This window comes from Dunckerocampus dactyliophorus, chromosome 7, assembly GCF_027744805.1.
Source record: "Dunckerocampus dactyliophorus isolate RoL2022-P2 chromosome 7, RoL_Ddac_1.1, whole genome shotgun sequence".
Taxonomy (NCBI): Eukaryota; Metazoa; Chordata; class Actinopteri; order Syngnathiformes; family Syngnathidae; genus Dunckerocampus; species Dunckerocampus dactyliophorus.
The window spans coordinates 952,450-961,021 of record NC_072825.1 but is presented as its reverse complement, the minus strand read 5'-3'; positions in this window follow the sequence as shown (position 1 = coordinate 961,021).

Sequence of the window (8,572 nt, the reverse complement as noted above, 5' to 3'; positions counted from 1 at the left end):
ACCATCCACCAGTACAAGCCTGGACTTTTTTTTCAGAGAGTGTACCACAAATATGCAAATCTTACCTGTATGCATTCCCACGTAGTGTCAGCATTTGGGAGCATATATGAGGTGAAAGAAAAAGGGTAAAAATACAGTTTGGGAGTCCATCTGTGTGAATTTGTCTTGGAGGTGAATAAAGTATTTACTGTGCAGCGCGTGAGAATGGGAGAAGGTGCATTCAAGGACTGTCAGACGACAGTAAGTGGGACAAATTGTAGCTCACATTAAACATTCAAAAACTGGGGGATTTCTAATTTTATATTATTTTTGAATAAAATGATGGCCCATATTTCCAAAATTGATATCCCTTTACATAAAGAATGGATGTAGTTCTCATTGTAGTTGTAGTTGTAGTAGGAAATTGTTTACCACAAAGATATTTACATCCCTACTTATGATACTTATGATTGCTAAAAACTTTTTTTCATCTGTGATTAAATGCGATCAATTATGAGTTAACTATGGACAACATGTGATTAATCACTATTAAACATTTTAATCGATGGACAGCCTAAGTTTGTATCCACAAGCTCCAAACGATTTGAGCAAAAAGTGTCTGCAAAGGTTTTCTATTTTGCTCCGTTAACGTTTGGCCTCTGCTCGCTGGCCCAGCAGAGAGATAGCAGGTTCACAATAATAATAATAATAATAAATCATGTCAGTTAGAACATTTGACATAAACAAAATGCACTAGCTCAATGCTAATTTACATTGAAAATCCCATATACTCGCTGGCAATTAGCACCAGTGACTTCGAACCCCCCCAGTATGACAGTTAAATACTGTAGATAACTAAGATGCACGTTCCACTTAAACAGCTGTTATTTCATCAACGTAAAACACTTACTTGCATAAAGCAATCTCCTCCAGAATAAAAGTGCAAGATTAACACCCGGTCCCCGCCAGTTGAGAATCATTTCTTTAAATCTTGCCGCAGTCTTGTGTTGTTACACAACTTGCTGTACTTTGCAAAGCTCAGGCATCACACGTGTGGGCTCGTGTGTGTAGGTTTCACATCTCCTACTAACTATTTACTGACCTGAATAAGACACAGGACTACACGCCCTAACAGGATCCAAACACAGGAGCTGTTACCTTTTGGATGGTGTGTGTGAAGCAACCGCTGTCCTGCATGAATTTGACCACACATCACTTCCAGATGGCTACAGATGCTTATAAATATGCATACCAGTTGATGGTGTGTGGCGTACGCTCTGCATGCAGCGCGCCTTGCCGACATATTCTCTCCCAGATGCGGGGACAGGCGTCAGCTCAGTTGGTCAAGGCGTGGTGTGCGGCGTTATGGTGGGAACACGCGAGACGTACGGCGATTACAGCAGCATTGGAAGCGATTGTCTTTGCAATGCACTGAAATAATTGCTTTATTTTACAACACAACAAAATCTTTAGCTCCAGAAATGAAAGAGGAATCTTGGAACTGAGCTGCCGATGTTGCTCTCAGCTTGTAATGATGTGCAGCGAGGTAAAAGGATCATGTTTACACACAGCTCACAATGTCATCAAAGCCTTACACGGATATTTATTATTTAGTGGCTAATTTAGCCAACTGGTCAAAATGCACTATATAGTACCTTTTATTGTTGGTCATAAAATGGACTGGCAAGGGTGTCATCGGACCACTTTCTGTTCAAACAAGAACCATTTTGGGAGCTCGGTGAACTTGCTTAGTGGTGCCTTGCTTGTTGGACTCGCACACTTGTTATGTTAATTTAGGTCGTTCAACCTCAGTACCTAACCTAACAGTATGTTATCTATGTTGTTGTGACGTTGAATAACTTGCCTTTCCAGATTAAATACGTGTTTAATTCTGTCTGTTAATTGCTTCCAGACATGACCGTAATCAGTGAATTTTGGCAAAGTAGGATTCCTTACTTGTAAATGGAATATTTTGGTAGTTAGTGCAAAGAAAATCTGTTTAAAACCTTTTAAATACGTTTTTTTTACATTATTAGAGCCCTCTAGACATGGAATAACACCCCATAGTCACCTTCACACTGCTATTACCCAATATGTTAGACATAATAAGAGAAAATAAGACATAAATGAGACTTGTGCTCGTGTGTGTTGCTGTAAAACGTTGTGGAGACAGGAAGTGACATCGGGGTTTTAGAGTTGAGTTGAGTTCCAGCTTGACGTGTGTTCCGGCTGCAGCAGTGTAAGGGATCATTGTGCCTGTTGTGAGATCATTCAAACCTGCGATATATTACGTTACATTACATTGCATAGAATACTGCATTTCATAAGCATCTTTCAATGTTTTAAAGAAGAGTTCATTTGGCTATTTTTATGCTTGAAAATGCGTAATTTAGGCCAAAAATATGTAAAATGTGCTTAAATATGAATATTTTTGACTAACAATAAGCCGTATCCAACCACAAATCAGCATGACTGATAAAAGTACCACATTTTTAAAAAACTGTGACAGAGTGAAGCTGCAAATGGAGCAAGGGATTACAGCCGTTCCTCACTACATCTCGGTTTCAACATTGTGCCCTCACTTTATCGCGGGTCTTCACAAATTAATTAATAATTAATTGCTGTTTTGTGGTTGAATATTGAAGAAAATTGTTCATATTCACAGTCTAAATTAAGCATAAAAATGGCTAAAAAATCCAAATATAAGGCATTGAAAAGACATGATATGATGTGTAATACAGTATCTGTGACTTGCTGTGTGTGCCTTTAAGAAGCATGACGTCAGCTGACTAGAGTTGACTGTTAGCAGAGTGCTAGCAGCAGGTTAGCAGTGTAGCGAGTGGCCGACGGCAGCTCTTGTGTGAATGTTCACTGCATATATGTTCTCTACTTGTTAATAAAGCGATTTACATGCATCATGAGTATTATACACTGGTCTCGAGGTGTCAGTAATGTTAGATTGATGAGACAGTAGTCACCAGGAAGTCTGATGTCAATGCTGTCTTATTTTTGTCATATTTTCTATTATTATGTCTACTATATTGGGTAATACAAGTGTAAAGGTGACTATAGGGGTGTAATTTCATGCCTGCAGGGCTCTAATAATGTTAACAACTCTATTTAGAAGGTCTTAAACAGGTTTTCTATGCTCAAACTGCAAAATATTTCCTTTATTAATATTGAATCCTACTTCACAGAACTTCACTTATGGCAGTTGGGCCAGGATCCAACTAACGCCAAACAAGGGACGTTTTTTTTTTACCCATAGTCCGGAAAAGAAGGTAGTTGGCAGAGCTCCAGGTATCATGTTAAGACGTGTAGCAAAGCCTGCCTTTTTTACGAACTAGTGAGCATATACACTGGGCGGACTCATCGAGCAAGGAGCGGGTCTCATGTCTATGGGGAAGGACGGAATGCCTTCATGACGTCACTGGAAGCCCCTACTTCAACGACAACGATTGAGTGCCTCTAATTTAAAAAATGGGGCAAACAAGTGAGGGAGGTGGTAGATTTTTCTCCCCTTTGGTGCTCGTAAACAAGCCCGAGGGACACACGTTACCGTTTACTTTCCATTATAACACTTATCATTATAGCATCATAATAGGGGTCCTTACGGCAAGTAAGTCTTGGCATTGTCCAAGCAGCAAGTAGACACTGGCTGCTTTTTTTCATTTTTCATTTCATCAGATAAAGGCTAAATTTGATTTTTTTTTTTTTTTAGAGCAGTTTGTCATGCATAGATAAAGATTAGCACGCCTTCTGCTTTTGATTTTCCACTCTGACACTTCCGCCCACATTCCCGCGCCGCCTTATCTGCTTTTCCCTCGTCCGCCGCGTCCGCCCGAGTGCTTTGCAGTCAGCAAACGCTGACGTCCAGACGCCGTGTCGTTCGCTGACCCTTCGCTGCTATTGTTCCCCTGTCAGCTCATATCGGGCTGTCGGAAAGATAAAGACCGCTTTGAGTTGTTTGGAATAATGAAGGTGCAGTGAACGTCTTTTCACCATGGATGGAGATTTCGAATAAGTCTACATTTACTCTACTTGCTGCCAAACATTCATCCACTGCAGACAAATGATGAAGACTCCATGTCCACCCGTGACCCTTATTATGTAGAAATGCACATCATTATGGGTACGCTATCACAAGGTTGTAGACTCATTTAGGCAAGAATTTCTTTGTGGAGCATCTTTCTTCCTGGAGAAACTTTGAGATGATTCCATGTGGACCAGCATGTCCTTTTAGAATGAAACCGTGTGCCAATAGTCCGGTTTATGTACGGTAGTTCTATCATTGACTCTCTTGAAATGATCCTGTTCATTTCAGAGGGTTTTAAAATGAAGTTTCTTTAATAAAATACTCCAGAAATGTCAAGGATGTCTACATTCTTCTCCTCTTGGGATTCTGCAAACTCCAAACTCCTCCCCCCAACCATGCCTACTGTGTTGCCATTGGTCAGGGTTCGAGAGTCGGCTCCAGGACCCCAATCTGACCCTCCGCCACCGCTCAGAGCTGCATAGAGACACGCACCGCGCTCGGTTTGGCTATTGGATATAAGGAGGGGCCGATGAAATCAGTTTGATTTTTTTCCCCAAATTTCCCTTTTTTTCTGTTTAAAATTTTTTACATTCCGTCTTTTTACTAACAAAAAAGTGTGTACTTTTGCAATAGTGAATAAAACGTCCGCTAATCAAATGCAAATATCCTTACATTTATTAATGCAATACATCATTGGCCAATTTTGTCCAGTATTTCAGAAACGGATGAAGCTTGGCTGGCTTTTTGAACGGGATGTCAGCCTCTGCACACACACATCCTCAACAGACAGCTCTTACTTTGAAGGCCGGAAGTGTGTTGTGTGTGTTGAGAATGTCTGTTGACGGTCAAGACGAGCTGGGAGCAGAATAAACATGCCTCTCATCCTTATTTCACTCAGAACTTCACATCGGAAAGCGCTCGTTTTCATTAACAAGTGGAAAAACGCAACACGGTGTAAACACACTCACAGCAGCACTCGCGTTCTCTCTGCTAAACTAAGCTAGCTTTCATTCACGCTCTGTTTTTTTTTTGACAACTTTTGCCGGTGTTTCAGGTCGTCGTCCCGACATTTGTAGTTCACATCTCAAACTTGCATGCACTCCCATCTGTACAGCATACAAAAAAGCACATTGAGCAACCTGCCAGTACCAGCACTTGGGCAGCCCTGTTGCCTGACACTTGACGACTGACCGGCTGACTCGGTCCGCTCTGCGCTCGCTGCCGCGTGCAATTAGCTGATAATGACTTGTGGCTATTGATGGTGCAGCCAGAGAGCACTGCTAACTACGATACGTACAACACCGAGTAACGAGCTCCGATACGAGAGCTGTATTAAAAACATGCATTTACAAAGATAATAATGCTCACTTTTGATGGCCACTGTTTATTATTGTGCTTGTTTGCAGTGTGGAGTAAATATTAACAGCGATGCAGTCAATGTGTGCATCTTTCATTTTTGCATATTAGAATGAGCTAATTTACATTTAGCCTGCTTCCTCAAACAGGCGGTAATCGACACCATGCCTCATAATCACTGGAACAAATGAACGCCTCACCTGGAATAAACATTTACTCAGGTAGATGCGCTTATCGATATTGTCTAGCACTTGGGTTCTCAAGCGGTCTCACAATGGGACCCACATTTTCCAGTGGTTATTGAGTCGTGACCCACTTTTATAAGTCATTTTTATTTACAGTATGTTTCTTATAAGTCCAACCAAGCGTTTGTTGTTTAAAATTGTCATCTATTTAAACGTTAATATGCAAAATGACATGCCCAAAGTCCATTTTAGATGAATTTGTTAAGGCATTTTGTCGAGGAAATTGGGAAGGACATGACTGCAAGCAAATAATGTATCAATTAAAATTAAATAAAAAATAAAATAGAAAAATTGCACCAAATCCACAAAATCACATATTTCACTTCACAAGAGGAAGATAACTAAAATAGTCCTCAATTTTACTTCAAATTCAAAAATCAAACCAAGCAAGACATGGCTTGTACAGTCGTCCCTCGTCTATAGCGGGTAGTTGGTTCCACACCTGACCGCGATAAATGAATTTCCGCGGTGTAGTATTCAATGTTAATAAACAAAACAATTTCGTAGTTAAGGCACAGAATACGAGTTTTAACATTATTAGAGCCCTGTAGACATGAAACAGCACCCCTATAGTCAAGATAGCAAGCTAGCCAGTTACCCTCAGATTTATTTCTTCTGAACTGAAGAGCCAAAAACATACGACTTCCACACTGAATGGTAGAACGCTGGCTGACTTCATGACTTCATGCAGTGTTAAGGTAATGTAATGAAAGGTAATATCTCATCAGTGTGTAGCCTAGTGACCAGAATACTACATATCACCTGTACTGTATTTCATGATGTTTTGACTAATAATAGACCATAGTCTACCACAAAACAGCAATCATTTATTAACCAGAAAAGTACTCAGAGAGCACGTTCCCCCATATTGTGACTTACATAAGTATTTGTCCTACATTTATTTACAGCAGCGATACAGTTTGGAAAGCTGTACCGGACTAATACAGTATTAATACAGTACTAATACAGTACTAATACAGTATTAATACAGTACTAATACAGGACTAATACAGTATTAATACAGTACTAATACAGTATTAATACAGTACTAATACAGTATTAATACAGTACTAATACAGGACTAATACAGTATTAATACAGTACTAATACAGTACTAATACAGGACTAATACAGGACTAATACAGGACTAATACAGTATTAATACAGGACTAATACAGTATTAATACATTACTACTACAGGACTAATACAGGACTAATACAGGACTAATACAGTATTAATACAGTATTAATACAGGACTAATACAGGACTAATACAGTATTAATACAGTACTAATACAGGACGAATACAGGACTAATACAGTACTAATACAGTACTAATACAGGACTAATACAGTACTAGTACAGGACTAATACAGGACTACTACAGTATTAATACAGTACTAATACAGGACGAATACAGGACTAATACAGGACTAATACAGTATTAATACAGTACTAATACAGGACGAATACAGGACTAATACAGGACTAATACAGTACTAATACAGTACTAATACAGGACTAATACAGTACTAGTACAGGACTAATACAGGACTACTACAGTATTAATACAGTACTAATACAGGACGAATACAGGACTAATACAGGACTAATACAGTATTAATACAGTACTAATACAGGACGAATACAGGACTAATACAGGACTAATACAGTACTAATACAGTACTAATACAGTACTAATACAGTACTAGTACAGGACTAATACAGGACTACTACAGTATTAATACAGTACTAATACAGGACGAATACAGGACTAATACAGGACTAATACAGTATTAATACAGTACTAATACAGGACGAATACAGGACTAATACAGGACTAATACAGTACTAATACAGTACTAATACAGGACTAATACAGTACTAGTACAGGACTAATACAGGACTACTACAGTATTAATACAGTACTAATACAGGACGAATACAGGACTAATACAGGACTAATACAGTATTAATACAGTACTAATACAGGACGAATACAGGACTAATACAGGACTAATACAGTACTAATACAGTACTAATACAGTACTAATACAGTACTAGTACAGGACTAATACAGGACTACTACAGTATTAATACAGTACTAATACAGGACGAATACAGGACTAATACAGGACTAATACAGTATTAATACAGTACTAATACAGGACGAATACAGGACTAATACAGGACTAATACAGTACTAATACAGTACTAATACAGGACTAATACAGTACTAGTACAGGACTAATACAGGACTACTACAGTATTAATACAGTACTAATACAGGACGAATACAGGACTAATACAGGACTAATACAGTACTAATACAGGACTAATACAGTACTAGTACAGGACTAATACAGGACTACTACAGTATTAATACAGTACTAATACAGTACTAATACAGGACTAATACAGTACTAGTACAGGACTAATACAGGATTAATACAGTATTAATACAGTACTAATACAGTACTAATACAGGATTAATACAGGACTAATACAGTATTAATACAGTACTAATACAGGACGAATACAGGACTAATACAGTACTAATACAGTACTAATACAGGACGAATACAGTACTAATACAGTATTAATACAGTACTAATACAGGACGAATACAGGACTAATACAGTACTAATACAGTACTAATACAGGACGAATACAGTACTAATACAGGACTAATACAGTACTAATACAGTATTAATACAGTACTAATACAGGACGAATACAGGACTAATACAGTATTAATACAGTATTAATACAGTACTAATACAGTACTAATACAGGACTAATACAGTATTAATACAGTACTAATACAGTATTAATACAGTACTAATACAGGACTAATACAGTATTAATACAGTACTAATACAGTACTAATACAGGACTAATACAGGACTAATACAGGACTAATACAGTACTAATACAGGACTAATACAGTACTAGT